At 35.9% G+C, this 16,529-nt stretch overlaps 1 pseudogene; it reads left to right on the top strand.

Moving 5' to 3' along the window:
- The first annotated feature begins 2,367 nt into the window (after window positions 1-2,367).
- On the top strand, window positions 2,368-4,424 carry LOC125196653 (annotated as a pseudogene).
- The last annotated feature ends 12,105 nt before the right edge of the window (window positions 4,425-16,529 follow it).

The raw sequence follows: 16,529 nt of genomic DNA on the forward strand, positions 1-16,529 counted from the left end.
GAACCTATATCTTTTAATATTGTATATTAAAATTATAAATATAATTTTATTAGTATAAGTATATCAACAATACGGTATTGATAACGTTAATATAAAATATTAAAAATATGTTTTGGATATTGGATTAAAAATTAGTTAGCATTTGATCACAAGTCTAGCAGTACTACTATCGAAGATATTAGCATGCATAGGATTACTTCATTGCTTATAAGAGCATCTAGAACGGGACATGCTCCCGCCTTGGCCTTATCATGTCATCATCTGTGTTTTTTTTTACCTGCGTCAGGCTAAAACTCCTACAATGGGACGTCTCTCTCCTTGCCTTTCACATTAATTTTTACTATTCACTCAAAATATCTATAATCTATGTTTAATTAATTGTATTATCACAATTAAATGCACAATTTCAATAGTAAATGCGTAACTAATATGATTATTATACATTTAATGAATAATAATAATAATTAATTAAAATATAAAATATAAATACACAAATTAATGATAAATGCAATAAATAGTATTCCCTCCATAACTCTGTACCACTTTAGCAGTCTCGGTTTTCTATTTTAGTCAATCCCCATTAGAAATCCCAGTTAGATTATTTCATAAATAGTAATAGGCCTCATATTCCACTAACTCCATTCCACTCACATTTTATTATAAAACTAATATATAGAAGGTAAACCAACATTCCACTATCTTTTTTCACCATATTTCCTTTACATTTCTTAAAATTCGTACTACACTAAATTGAGACTCCTAAAGTGGTAACAATAATTCAAATTTTAATTAAAAACATAAATGCATAAATAATTACTCCCTTCGTGCAAGTCTCGTTTTTCCATTTTAGTCCGTCCGCGAGTAAGAGTCTCGGTTCACTTTTACCATAAATGGTAATAGGGTCTCACCTTCCATTAACCCATTCCACTCACATTTCATTTAAAACTAATATATACAAGTGAGACCTTTATTCCACTAACTTTTTTCCAACCGCTTTTCTTAACATTTCTTAAAACCCGTGTCGCTCATAAATGGAACTCCTAATGGCAGATGGAGGAGTAATAAGTGCACAATTCCAGTGTCATTTCCCCCCACCGTTCTTCTTCTCTTTCCCAGCCATGGCAGGCCCACCCCCCCTCGAGCAGGTTCTTGTCCGCGTCCCTCGTTGCCGTGCATCCTCCTTCGAAGGAGGATGCCTGCTGCGCTTCCACGCGCCAACACAACTCAGTCACGGACATTACCATGATTCATAAATCATAATGAAATTGATAAATAAGTACAATAAAATACATTTGAGTAAGTACTTTTAGTAAAAAACAATGTAATGTGTCATGCAATACAAAAATCATCCAGCACATATATATATGAACTAAAGTTAAAATTATAATACATTTTTTCATCTATAATAGTATATAATAAAAAATTTAAATTATATGAAAATTTTAAATTGCTTAGTCAGTCCATCCCACTTATTAAGTGGGCCTAGGCTGCACTAAGCTGGATCCAAATTTATAGACCCCAATCTGTTTCGTGATGGGCCTGGGTTGGGTCAGGCCTCAAGTTGTCTGCCCCCCGAAGTAAGCATGAGCCGATTCAACTCATTTAAGTATTTAACAACTCTAAATATATGGTTGCCATTTTTTTCTTGGAAATTTTAATCTAGGCAATTAGCTGGAGATCATATTTAATTTTCTAGTCGTACCTTATTCCTTATTGTAACGAACTCGCATACCACAGATAATTAAAATGTGTTAAAGTGTTATTGTCGCATTCAAGATTTCTCTTTTGCGTGACTGATTCAAGGTTTAAATATTGTTTAATATATTGATTAGATATGAATGTTGATGTTCGAAATATAAACAAAAATGAATTGATTAAATTTTAATAGTATATTGAGAGATTATGTTCAGTTTATCATAATTAAAATTTATAAAAACAATTATCGATGTTAATGTCCAAATCACAGAAATTTTAGTAGTCTCCATTCTTGTTATTAAGATATATTTAAGTTATACTAGAGTTTTAGTGGAGATAATTATTGAGTATCATATTATAATATTGCAAAATAAATATATGTGCAAAATATAAGGAAACAAGTTTATAATATGTTTAGAGATAGATATTAATTACGTTAATTAATGGAACGACGAGGAGTGGCAATGCAAAATTCCATTTTGATGGCTTCGCAATATCAAATCCCTTAATATAATAGATGATAGATATAAAGAAAAATAATTACACGATCTCCACAAGAAATTTGTACAAAGAATAATAGGCTGCAAACATTAATAACCAATCCATCCCCCTTCTATAAATAAACCAATTTCCATGTATTGATGAGAAAAAGAGAAAACATTTTGTTACAAAATGTGGAGAAAGAGTTGGGGTTTTGTGTTGGTGTTTGCAGTTGCAGCCATTTTAAGTGGCGAGGCAAGAGGAGTTGGAGTTGGAGGTGGTGAGTTTGTGAAGACAAAAGGTAAGAAATTTATCAAGAATGGAAAGGCCTTCTTTTTGATTGGCTTCAATTCTTATTGGTTAATGTACATGGCGTCCGATCCTTCCACAAGGGCTAAGGTGTCCGAAACCTATGCCAAGGCTTCGAAATATGGAATGAACGTCGCAAGGACTTGGGCTTTTAACGACGGAGGCTCTAAACCCTTGCAAGCATCTCCGGGCTCATATAATGAGGACATGTTTAAGGTATAATTAGTGAAAACCTACATTTTTTTTCCTTATGATATCAGAGCAGACCCAAGTCGTTGTAGATATGTTTGTTCATATATATTTATATGTGTATTGTGTAGGGATTGGATTATGTGGTATCAGAAGCCAGCAAACATGGGATTCATCTAATCTTGACATTGGTGAACAATTGGGATGGTTATGGATGGAAAAAGCAGTATGTTCAATGGGCTAGGGAGCAAGGCCAATCGATGAACAACGATGATGAGTTTTTCACTAATACTATTGTTAAAGGCTACTTCAAAAATTATATTAAGGTAACTAGTGATAAAAATCAAATTCTATATATTGTACAAACTCAAATTTCTTAATACAGTGTGAACACATTGTAAAATTTCAAGATTTTGATGTCAACACTGTTAACACAGCGTCAACCGTTGACACTGTGTTGACATTTTTTGTTGCTGTTATTTTGTCATCTGTTGACATTTTCAAATTGTTAACTCCGTCAAATTAATTTTTTCTCCTTCCATATTAATTACACTAATTAATTAATTACTATAATGCAGGCAGTGGTAACAAGAATAAATTCAGTAAGTGGCGTAGCTTACAAAGATGATTCGACCATACTTGCATGGGAGCTCATGAACGAATCCCGTTGCTCATCAGACCTCTCTGGAAAAGCGTTACAAGTCACACTCTCTCCCCCTCAATATATTTTACTCTAAATATATATTATATTTGAAAATTAAGAAATAAATTATCCAGGTACTCCTATTAATTAATTATTAATGACACATTAATTAAGCATAATGAATAAGTATTTATTAAAAAGACATGTTGTTTGTAACTAGTGTTGTGCCATCTATATGAATTTAGTCTCTCGGGGCACGACTGATTCCACTATGTAATCGACTTCGCTGGCTGCAGAAGATTCCTCGGTAATAAAATGTGAGTGAATTGAGTTAGTGGAATGTAGGACCTACTTACCATTTATGGTAAAAATGAAGTGTGACTCTTAATTGGGGACGGACCAAAATGGAAAAGTGTGACTCTTAATTGGGGACGGAGGGAGTATGTTAATTTTACAGTGAAATGTGAGTGATATAAAGTTAGAAGTCCATTATCAAAAGTAGTAAAAAAACAAATGAGACATTTACCGGCGTATGGACGAAAATGACAAAATGCAACACATATTGGTGGAGGGATTATTAACCTTACATATTATTCTAAATGTGGACCTCACAATCCACTAACACTATCACCACCTTCTCTCTCTCTCACACTTTATTAATTGTGCATTAAAACTCGTGTCATTTAGAACTTTGTCTATTTTTCTTTGGACGAAGGTAGTAACATAACATGACATGACATGACATGGCAGGCTCCCAAGTGGCGCAAACGAGGCAGAGTTCGTGCGGAAGTGGATCCAATCGCACATCTAGGACTCGCAAACGGCCGTTGGGAAGCCGCTACTGGTGGCAGAGTTCGGGAAGTCGTCGAGGTCTGCAAATTTCAGTGTGAGGTCGAGAGATGAATATTTCAACGGAATTTATAATGACGTTTATAAGTGTGCCGCGGGTGGGGGGCCGTGTGGTGGTGCATTGTTTTGGCAACTCATGGCTCCGGGCATGGAAACTTGGAGCGATGGTTATGAAGTGGTGCTGGAGAATAGTCCATCCACCACTGCTCTTATTGCTCACCAGTCTCATCGAATCTCCGCCCTTCATTCAAATCAATAGAGAATTAATTGTTTTGCCTCCACTCTTAATAAATATCCTCTCTTTTCATTTTAAGTAGAACATTTCTTATTTAGTATGAAATTTTACGTAGTGTTATTTTGTGAGTTTTATAATAAAATGTGAGTGAGAATGATTTAGTAGAATGTATACTCCATTACCAAAAAAAAGAAAATTGATAAGTGATAAGCTTTTGCAGGATAAACGAAAATAAAAATAGGTGAAAAATAAATGACAAACTTTTATGGTGGGGCAAAGGAAGTCTAATGTAACCTACATTTATTACTTCAGAAAAAGTGACAAAATTTAATGGCAGGGAGATAGAGATGCCCTTTATGTCTTCACTAAAACAAAGAATCGAACATAACTTAATCAGCAATGTTTAAGAACCGGATCCGACCGCCAGTTCGATCAGTTCACTTTCTGATCTGGTTTTTAAAACATTGTTGATTAGAGAGAATTGAGCCAAAAAACAGGACAGTCAGATATATGACTCGAAAAGCATTCCTAATAACGAGAATAGAAATCATGAAAGAAATGTATGAATCGTCGTAACAACATTGATAAATCGCATATTGCACAAATGAAGTCTGGTATCAAGAGTGCTTGCTGGCAACATCGACAATAAGGGTTCACAGTTGCAGAAACTCAAGCCTTTCCAAGAGATCAGCTGACGCTAGACATTCAACGCGCTTAAACAGATACGTGCAACATCAACTAAAAGTCGAGGGAACCTGTTTTAGAAGATCCCGAACAACTACCGGAAGAGGCATAAGAAGTTCCGGTTGCACCATCTACAGGAGCTTGGTTTATACATTCCAAAACTAAGGATCATCTTCGATTTGATACAATCTCTAGGAACCAATGAATGCTCCCAATCTAAATCCTTCTCTTGGCTTCCAAATATCAATATGAGAGAGCTCTATTTGCAAGATGATTGGATTGTAATCAGTACTTCTTTCGTCCTTAAAAATAGGCAACATTTGCCATTTGAGATGTCCATAAAAAATAGACCAATTCTATTTAAAGAAACTTTTACTCCCTCCGTCCCACTACAAGTAATGGATTTATTTTGGACACGGAAATTCAGAAAATGATATATATTAAGTTAAAGTGGAGAGACTAAAGTATGAGAGAGGAAAAAGTAAGAAACATAAAGAGAAAATAAAGCAAGTAAGAGAGAATAAAGTAAGACAGATGGAATAAAAAGTAAGAGATGGTCGAAGTTTTATTTTTAGCTAAAAAGGGAAATTGATCACTTGTAGTTGGACGGAGTATCTCTTTAAGGTGTGTCTCATTCTCCATTAAATACTTCAATCAATTTTTCTTTATATCTTTTTTTTACTTTACCAATTGTGCATTAAATTCATGTCATTTCGAATGTTGTCTATTTTTAGGGACGGAATGAGTATTATTTTTCAGAGAGTATCATATAAACCGGAGGACAAAGGGTGTAAAAGCAAAATACCAAGAAAGCTAAATGCCAGATATTGGGAATAGTAGCTATGTTTGGGAATTGTTTTACTCTTTCCGTCCCGATTAAAATAACACATTTCTTAGCCGGCACGAGATTTTAGTAGTTATTGGTTAATGTGTTTAATTGGAGAGAGAAAAAGTAGGTGTAAGTATTAAAATAGAGAGAAAAAGAAAGATCTTTCCGTCCCGATTACGAAAACACATTTCTTAGCCGGCACGGGATTTTAGGAGTTATTGGTTAATGTGTTTAATTGAAGAGAGAAAAAGTAGATGTAAGTATTAAAATAGAGAGAAAAAGAAAGATGAATATTTTAATAGGAATGCGAAAAATGTGTTGGATGCATTAATTGGATAGAGAAAGTTTCCAAAAAATGAAATGTGTCATTTTAGTTGAGGCAAACTAAAAAAGAAAACGTGTCATCTTAAGTAGGATGGAGGGAATATTTGTTTTATAGTACTGTATTTCAATTTTTATATTGGGCCAAGGAAATTTTATTGTGTTACTGGGCCAGTTATTCTATTTGGGCTTGGTTTGTTTCTTCACTCTTCAATTGGATATTTATGTTGGGCCGTCTATAGATATGTATATATTTGTGTTGGGCTGTAATCCTTAATTAACTCGGGCTAGGTTCGTTAACTTACGTTGGGCCAGAGCTGGTTTTTTAATTCGCAGAATTTTTGGGACGCAAGCGGCCGACCAGCATTGCCCACGATGCCTCGTACACTCATGATGTGTTGGTTAAATAGTCAGTTAGTTTGTTGAGAGATGATTCTTCATTCTTCTTCTGATTTCGATTGTGTTGTTCACTCAGCTCGATTTAGAGTTTCGATTCAATAAAGTTCCTATTAGTTTTCGCGTACGATCTTTCTCAAGTCTCCCTAGCTCGTTCTTGTTTTGCGATCGGTACTCAGATTGTTGCATAACAAATTTTTTTTTAACACTAGCCAAATAATGAGAGTAATCTGGTTTTGAGGGGTAATACGCAATTGAAATTCATTACACTTGTTTGTGACTTTGATATAACAACTTTACCTATAAAGATTTTATCTGCACTATCTAAATTCTTGTGTTCTGTTGCGTAACTTTCCTCTTTATGATTTTTAAAGTGTTGGTTAGTTAGGCAAGGATGGTTTGTGTCAATCAACCTTTTGTCTAATTAAAATTCAATTATGAAGCTGTTGAAGTAGATCCAAAGATAGCATAGATAACTATCTATATAGAAAATTATAAAATGTGTCTTGAATCCTTAAATTTCCAGCGGGCTTGGTTATAGATTATATGAATTTTGTGCATTAGGGGCTTTGTTGATGCAAATCTCAAGCTTATACAGTTCGGAACATATGTGGTCAAACTAAAAAATGTACATTCATTTGGCAAACAATAATACTTCGTCTATCCCAATTAAGTTGAGTCACATTTATTTTTGGGACGTCCCAACAAAGTTGAGTCATTTCATATTTTGATAAAAAAAAAACAAAATATTTACTCACTCTTATTTTACTACATCACCTATCTACTCTTCTTATCTCTCCCCTTTTTTTCTCTCCCCCATTTTATTTTAGCACTCCCTCTCATAGTTGAGGTGAAATGAAGTTCACTATTTCAACGGGGACTCTTAAGTGGGACACCCAGAGATGGTTAACCAGGACTCTCCTAAAGTAGGACGGAGTGAGTACTACATAAAATTCCATGCCGAAATTCAAATGTTTCATATTTATTGGGACGCAGGGAGTATCATTTAACTCATTCAACACAATTTATTAATCTTTGTGTCCAAAAGTAGAGACTCAACTTAGTTAAGATGGAGGGATTACAAATTTCGCTGAAAGTAGCATTATAATACAAATTTCGCTCAAAGTAGCATTTTTAGTTGACCATATTTAGTTAATGAAGATTAAAATATACTAACATTGATGACTTGGAAGAAAGGAGTTCATGGCAATGGATGTGGAGTGAAATGGAGTTCACTATTGTCTTAAAAATATTACTTGGTGTGGGTTTGCCAAATTTAATGGTAGAATACATATACTGACACCACCTCACTACTATACTAATTACTCTTGTCATCATTCTCTAATCATCAATTTTCATCTTGCAAAGTTTCTGACCACAAGTTTAGTGTGTCCCATTTCATTATTATCAATCACCAAAACAGTTTTATGTTGGAGTAGCCAGTTCACTTTAATGTAGATGTTGGGAGGGTCATCTTGTCAAATTATTCAGCTTTTCATTTCTGCTTTCCACTTCTGATGGGAGTTTGCAAAATATGTTGCACAATGTTCTTCGATTTTCATGTAACACAGTCAGGATACTCCCTCCGTCTCAAGCTATCTGCATCATCTTTTAGCACGAGAAATAAGAAATTAATGTTAAAGACTAAGTTAATAGAGAATAAAATATAAAAGATCGAATTTAGTAACACAAACTGCCAGAAAATTGAATTATGTAAATAAATTGGGTTGACCCAAAATAGAATATGATGCTAAGAGGTTGGGACAAAATGAGTATTAAAGACTATAATGTCATATTGATATACACTGAAGTGACTAGTTCTAGATGAGTGTAATTAGATCATACTCTGTGTCCCATTCAAGAAGTCTATATCTTTGAGTGATATAAAATTTTAGGAGGAGTTGTTAGGTGGAATATGTAGAGAGAAAAAAAAATACTTTCTCCGTCTCATTTAAGATGATCATCTTTCCTTTTTTGTTTGTCCCAATCAAGATGACCACTTTCCAATTTTGAAAATAACCTCATCTCTCTTATCTCCTTATTAAAATATTCAACTATATTTTTCTTCTCTACTTTATTCCATCTAACAACACTTTCTAAAATCCCGTGCCACTCAAGAATGTGGTCATCTTGAGTAGGATGAAAGGAGTAGTTATTAATGAGGAAAGATGAGAGTAATTTATTTTCTAAATATAGAAAATGGACATCTTGCGTGAGACAAACTAAAAGCAGAAAAAAAAAAAAAAAAAAAAAAAAAAAAAAAAAAAGGAAAGGTGAATAAGTTTAAATGCAGCGGAGGGAGTAATTAATTTAGAATAAATTATTTGACAGTGTAGTTAAAAGGTTGAATTTTCAGTTCTAGTTATTTTGAACTATGCAAATATATGCTGAAACGCGTGTAAAACTAAGATTTTATTTCTTTTCTAAATTCGGAATCACTACATGCTGAGGACTTATACTTGTTTTTTCATGTATCAAAGTTAATTTGTGCTATTATAATATTGTAGTGGAAGATGACCAGCGAAACAACTGAACCATCTTTGACTGTTTTAGGCAAACTCATTAAGCAACCCAAAATTAGTTACCTATGTAGGCGTGCGAAAAATAATTATTTAGTATTATGCACAACTCCATCAGACCGTCACATCCACTTTTCTCTAATTCCCAGCTTATGTTTGGTGCCCCACTTTTGAAATTGGAGTACCAAATCCTATTTGCCACTTTTCAACACTCACACATACTATTTCCTCAGAGGCCCACTAATTGTGTATTTCCAACATTAATAAGTACTAGTAGGTTGGTAATGTATTCGTGGTTATAAAATGAAGTACTCCTTCCGTCCCATAATAGATATTCCCTCCGTTTCTTTATAGTTTAGACATTTTTCCACTTTGGGAAGTTTCTTTATAGTTGGGTCATTTCTATATTTGGTAATTTTTTTCTCTTTCTTACTTTACTCTCTCTTGCTTTATTCTCTCTACTTTATTCACTTTATACTTCTCTACATTTTCCTCTCTCTTACTTTCTTATCTACTTATTTAACACACCCAACATTTGTTTCTAAAACTCTGTGCCGAAAGTTTCGCCTCAACTATGAAGAAACAGAGGGAGTATTACATTTTTCTTTTTGGTTTGTCCCACAAAAGATGTCACATTTCCTTTTTTATAAAAAGCTTCCTCTCACATTAATATAAATATATTATTTTCTCTCTGCACCTAACACACAAAACAACATCTTCTAAAATCTCATGTCATTCTCCAAGTGTGTCATCTATTATGGGACGGAGGAAATTTTTTCTCAAAGTGTTTCTTAGTACAAACTTAGATGTATTCCCATAACTTTGTAATACTCGTTTGCTTGACTGTTTTAAGTAGATGTCTGATTGACATCTTTTATTATAATATATCAATAATATTTTTGGTACAATTCTAATTATACATTATTTTTGGATTCAAGGTATTTGAAGGGTATTGTTGGACATGAAGTTCTACTCGGGAAATATGGAATCTAGAGATATATGGATACACCGATTCAGAATGAATTGGTAATCCAATAGATTAAAGATTGGCTGTAAGCTATTTTCCTTTATTGAATATAATCTAATAACATAGATGAGTAAGAGCATTTACACTGGAACACCCTCCCAACAGCCTTTCCACAGCCTTCCCAAAAGTAGCTCCTGACACATTATTAAGCCCTCCCAAAAATACCTTCAGTCCTCCCGCAGCCATCCCAACAGCCTTCCCAACAACCCTCTCATTTTACTTCATTTATTAATTTGTTGGTGTTTCGTCAAATATTTGAAACAACGATTATGAAATTATTTGGACATAAAAAGAAGGAAACACAAACATAAAACATTAAAATAAAAAAAATTACACCAAAAAAATAAAAAACCAAAAGCTTTAAACACATCGGCCCGCGCGGCTCACTCGTCGGCGTCCTCCCCGGCATCATCCCCAGCGTTAGCCCCACCATCATCCTCATCGTCGTCCAGTGGCAACCCCATAGTGCGCTTCATCGACTAAATGACAATGAATAACTGTCGCGCTCCACTGCATGACAGTGTCTAACAAGTGCTTTTCATGCTACTGGTACAAAGTCAGGGCCACCGGAGATAGGAACGGCGACCGAGAGAGCACCGATGCGTAGCTGATACACTTTTTATTAGCACTAAAAATACCTGCAAGTATACAGGGTAGATCTAGTATAGCTAAAGGTCAGTACCGGATATCGAACACGGGGAATATAATTGCAACTAGCTAATATGTACTAAGCGTCAATAACTATCTAGAGAAACAAGAGAATTATGAAAACTTTAGAAACTGAAAACAATTAAAAACAATCAAACAACTTAATGCAATTAAATCACAAAGATAAGATATGAGAGATAAGAGAATTTCATGGATGTGCGTTCACAGTTATGGTTATACAAATTCCAACTACAATACCCTAGCACAGTTTATACTTTGAAAGGACGAGTCACCTAGCTTATGCTCATGCGATACAAACGTTGATTACAACATTAGGGTTGTCAATCCTAACACGTAACTCCAAAAGCTCCTAAGACCCTTGAAAAGTCTTCACTCTCAATTAACAGTGCCGTTTTAAGCGAAGCTAACTGTAGTGTCTACTAAGTGAATCTAACTCGCTAGAACTCTGTCACAGTTATGAAGCAAGTTATATTAAATCATACATGATTGTGTCACTCAATCATGCAGCATCAAAACTACTTAGGGAAGAAACAAAGTAAAAACAAAACGGATATTAAATAGAAAAAGGAATTGTATAAACCAATAAAAGTTACTAACACATCCAAAGAATCCTATGAATTTAGTTAGACATAATTGAATAAGCTAAAAACATAGATTGGAGTGAAAACAATTGGACATAAAACTAAAGCAAATAAAACCCGTTGGTTGAATCCTTGTCGTTCTTGATGTTCTTGCTTCTTTCTCCAACCCCTTGCACAATGAAGAACTCTCAAATTTATGCTATGGAAGTAATTGGCAAAAAGATGATGAAGGATTAGGGTTGGAGGAGGAGCTATAAAAGCTCCCCTTTTTGGGGGCTATGAAGGGTTAAATACTATGAATGAGGTTATGGGGTATATATAGGATTTAGAAGGATTTAAATTTGGTAATAAGTGTCCTCCAAGCATTAGGAAATATGTAATTTTCGTTCCCCATAGTAGAAGGAAAGATTTGGCTTCACAAGGTAATATCTTCTTTCCTTCTTCAAATTCCCGCATAGACTGCAGCTGGCAGCTTTGCGTAAGTTTTGGTAGAACGGCCACAACTCTCTCCACAGAACTCCGATTGAGTTAATTACTGAACCATCTTGAAGCTCTTTTCAAGACGAAGAGAATGGTGTGTAGAACGCTCTGATCAGACTTCAGGATCGCCGGAAAATTGAGTTTGAAGACAGTTGTCGCGCGCCGCGTTTCTGTGGCGGGCCGCTGCACCTTGGCCGGCGGTCGCCGCATTGGAGTCCAGAGAGTCTGTTCCCTCGGCGGCGGACCGCCGCACATCTTCTGGCGGTCGCCAGACGAGACTTCTCTTCCAAGCACATTTTTCCGAGGCGGACCGCTGTGTTGATCTGCCCGCCGGGCGCCAGCGCTGTCGCCGCACACATCCGTGGCGGTCGCCGGTCGCCGTCTGACTCCAGATTTCCAAACTTGGCGTTTTGGCTTCCTTTTCGCCTCAATTATGCACATTTCTCACAAAACACGTCAAAATACCAAAATAGACAAAATATGCAAATAATGGACGTGTAGAGTGAGTTTGACATAAAAAACGAACCAAATAATAGCCTTAAAACAATGCAAAATCCAAGCGTATCAACTCCCTCAAACTTACATTTTTGTTTCTCCTCAAAAAAAACAATAAAGACACCAAATAGACGCACGGAATGCACAAGGACTAGACGTCATAACTGTCTCAAAAGATGGAAGAACAATTTAAACATGTATTAACGCAATCAAATCAAGCATGACTTATTAGTGCACTTTCATTACTAACTCGTGGAACACCTTGAATTCAAGCCCTCACATGTGGCAAACTTCCAAAGATGGGAAGTGCTCTCTCACTCTCAAAGTGTATAAGGATAATGTGTACATAAGCACTCAAATCATGCATCATGCAAAGTTTACCATAGGCTTGCTCAAAGTCTACTCCCTCCTCTACTAAATGTGATTAAGCTTCAAAAGTCCGAAAGGTCTTTATCTTTGGTTGTAATGTAGGCTTTTTGGTAGGTGAGGAATATTTGGCTAAAAAGTGACTAAAAATAAAAATATCCCAAGTAGAGTAAAGATAACTCCACTTTTTTTTAACCCAATGCACTTTTAACACTTCATTTATTTTTCTCCTTCAACTCACTTTCCAATCCTTTGATTTTTCTTCTTCTTTTCACAACCTTTCACACTTTTTTTATCTTTATCTTTTTCTTTCTTACACATCATTTCTTTTCTTTTCTAAGATCAAGCACATACTTGGAATTTCTTTACATTAAGCACACTACTTTTATATTTCCCCCTTATCTCTCCAATTCCTTTACAAAATAAGATAGTAATGACTAACTAACCCAAGGAATTGTCCCTATAATTTTGGCTTCCAAAGAAAGGGCTTAAAGGCTCAAACTTGGATCCGAAGGAAAAAATAAGGTCATGGTTTTTAGATAAAAGTAGGCTAAGAAAAGATGGCCAATCATTCTCCTAAATCGACTTAAACACTATGTAAACTTATGCAAGACTAGGAGCAAGTTCTAGAAACATATACATGCATGCAGATAAATCACACAAGAATAAATTTTTGGCTCAAATCCTCACAAGGTATAAGCATAATTCAAGGCGAACAAGCAATTCACTAATTATGCACCTTTTTACCAAACCATCAAATCAAAACGTTAAGCCACACTTAAACATTAGATGGAATGTAATATCATCGACAACTCGATCTAAAGTATGTCCCTAAGCATGCGTGTTTCTAAGTTCTTCATGTTAAGTTCACGACATGGATTCAAGAAAACATTTTTAAAACACAAAATTCACCTAAGGGTTTTTTTTTAAAAAAAAAACAAAAGCAAAAACTTAAAACAAAAAGAAAACCCTAAAACAAAAACCTAAACCCACGGTCCACCACTTCATCCCCCCAAACTTATTTACAAAAAAGTGTAAAATAAGTTTGTAGAGTCGGTTGGGACGTGAGTGAACTACTAAAAAGAAAAAATACCTTGAAAAATTTCACGTAGAGGCTTGACGGGGCGAAAATTCGAAAAATTTTGAAAAATCTCGCTGGAAACTGTGCTCAGGTGGCGGTCCGCCGCGGCCTATCCGGCGATCGCCGCACATTGACAGAAACTTCCAGCGAGCAGGTGGCGGACCGCCGCAGCGGTTGCGGCGGTCGCCTCGTAAGGGTCAGAACCTGGGAAAAATTTTCAAAGCAGAAAACGAAACAAAAACCAAAAAATACTAAAAAACTGGAAATAAATGGCTGGGTTGTCTCCCAACAAGCGCTTATTTTTCGTCTTTAGCTTGACGTTTTTTGAAGCTCATGTTATCCCCCATCGTGGGAATTCCTTTGGGATGCCTTTGTACCTACAAATTCGTAATGTGAGCATAGAATGGAAAAAATTGTAGTAGGATACAACACATAGTATTCGGCAATCCCTCAAACTTGAACCAAATCAAGGTGTAAACATAATCACATGCAAGATCAAGTAATCCATCTTGATTCAAAAATCATCCCCCATCAAGATCTCCTTCCCCCACTAAATTGCAAGAATTTTCCACAATAGACCAAGATCATGGAAAACAATATAAGCTCAAGAATATACACAAGTCATGCAAGATAAAATAGCCTCACAATGCTATGAACATGAACTATGCGTATCAACAATCAAATCAACGGGGTATTCAAATTTCATCCATAACAAGAAGCTAATTCAAGCACACCCAACAATGATCAATTCCAATAAATCCAACTCACAAATTCACCAACAAATTATCAAAATTATATCATCCCCAATCAAATTCCATGGTAAACTACCAAAATATATACCAGCAACAAAGTCATCCAATGAAAGTATTCAAGATCAAAGCTCAAAAATTATAAGAAGAACGTACCTTGCGTTGGTTGACAATTGAGCACAAGAACAATTCGGTAGAATCCAAAGAATTTAATTGAGTGATGTGAATTTGGAGTGTGGGTGTGTGAATAATGTGGAGAAATAGAATTTAAAGAGAGGGGAGAAAGTGGATGCTAGGGTTAGAAAGAAAAAGAATAAAAGAAGGGAAGAAGAAACATACCTTATGTGAGAATCTCGCGTCTAACACGCTGCGGCGGTCGCTGACTGCAGTTCAGCGGACCGCCGTGGATGGTCTGTCCTTACTGTTCTTCTTTCGGCGGGCCGCCGCAACTAGCGCGGCGACCGCCAACCCTGCTCCATAATATTTTTTTTTTGGTTTAGAGAAAAACGAAAATAAACTTAAAGAAAAAGATTTTTTTTTTTGTTTAAAAAAAAAACGAAAAATAATAAAATAAAACGAATTTTTTTAAAACAAAGCGAAAATAAAAAATGAAACTAGAAACTACTAAAAACAAGAGAGCTATCAACATTGGACTTTATACCTCACCATGCTCTACGGAGCTTATCAAGTGCTGCAGTAGAAGATTGTGCAAACACAGAATGTGACAATGGACACAAAAGATTGAACCCACACAAATCGTACCTCAGATATTTTGGACAACTTCTTAGCTTGAACTTGGATTTTTCGGTTTTGCTCCAACTTTTCCTCCATGCATGACTTAATTGTGAATCTTCACCAAAATCAGCTTTGTCAGCAATAAAAGGAATTAACATTATAGAGAGAGAGGGTTTGAAAGAATTAACCACAGTTTTATTTGTCTCATCTTCTTCAACTTCATGGGAAGGCATGGTCATGGTGTCAGCGTTAGGAATCTGCGACTCTGGGGACTGACTTTCAGGCGGCGGACCGCCGCAAAGTGGTGCAGCGGCCGTCGGCGGCTGCTCTGCATCTATGTCCGAATTGGCCTCGGATGGCTTTGAAGTTCCCGGCGGACCGCTGTGAAGATGTGCAGCGGGCCGCTGAGGATGATCAACGGCGGGCGAGGGGTCAGTTTGTTCCTTCTCTTTTTCTTTACTCCCTATTGCAGTGGCCAGATTCCCCACATTGTATTCCAATTCCCCCACTTGTGCGACAAGACTTGCGAATCCTTGCTCTAAAAGGTCGGTGTTTCTTTCCAAATTCATCAACCTCTGATTGGTCACCTTCCTATTTTCTTGTACCACGATGATGCAAATTTCTAACCGTTCCTCCCAATTGGTGTGGGGCTGTTCCTCCTTTTCTTCTTCAATGATTGGTTTTTCTTCAAAACATGGAAGTATCGCCTCAGTGATCCTCTTGCTAATGTTTTCAAGTCCTTCATTGATCTCTTTGCATTTCTTTTCCATGGACTTCATCGTGTTTCCATTCTAATTCCTTGTTGTAAACTCTCCTCTCTATGTCTTTCAAGTTCTTGTGCTATGAATTCAAATCCACGGCACCTTTGCTCGGATTCATCATTGGTGGTGTATGCCCATGTCGGCTGTCTCCAATATTGAAACGCATCCATTGTTGCGCTCCTTGATCTCCTCAAGTACCTCAAAAAAAAATCAAAAGAAAATAAAATTAAATAATATTACACTCTAAATTAGTATAATCAACCTTTCTACAATACCAGCTTAAAGCAAAAATATTCCCCGGCAACGACGCCACAAACTTGATGCACTTTTTATTAGCACTAAAAATACCAGCAAGTATACAGAGTAGATCTAGTATAGCTAAAGGTCAGTACCGGATATCGAACACGGGGAATATAATTGCAACTGGCTATTATGT

This window comes from Salvia hispanica, chromosome 1, assembly GCF_023119035.1.
Source record: "Salvia hispanica cultivar TCC Black 2014 chromosome 1, UniMelb_Shisp_WGS_1.0, whole genome shotgun sequence".
Classification (NCBI taxonomy): Eukaryota; Viridiplantae; Streptophyta; class Magnoliopsida; order Lamiales; family Lamiaceae; genus Salvia; species Salvia hispanica.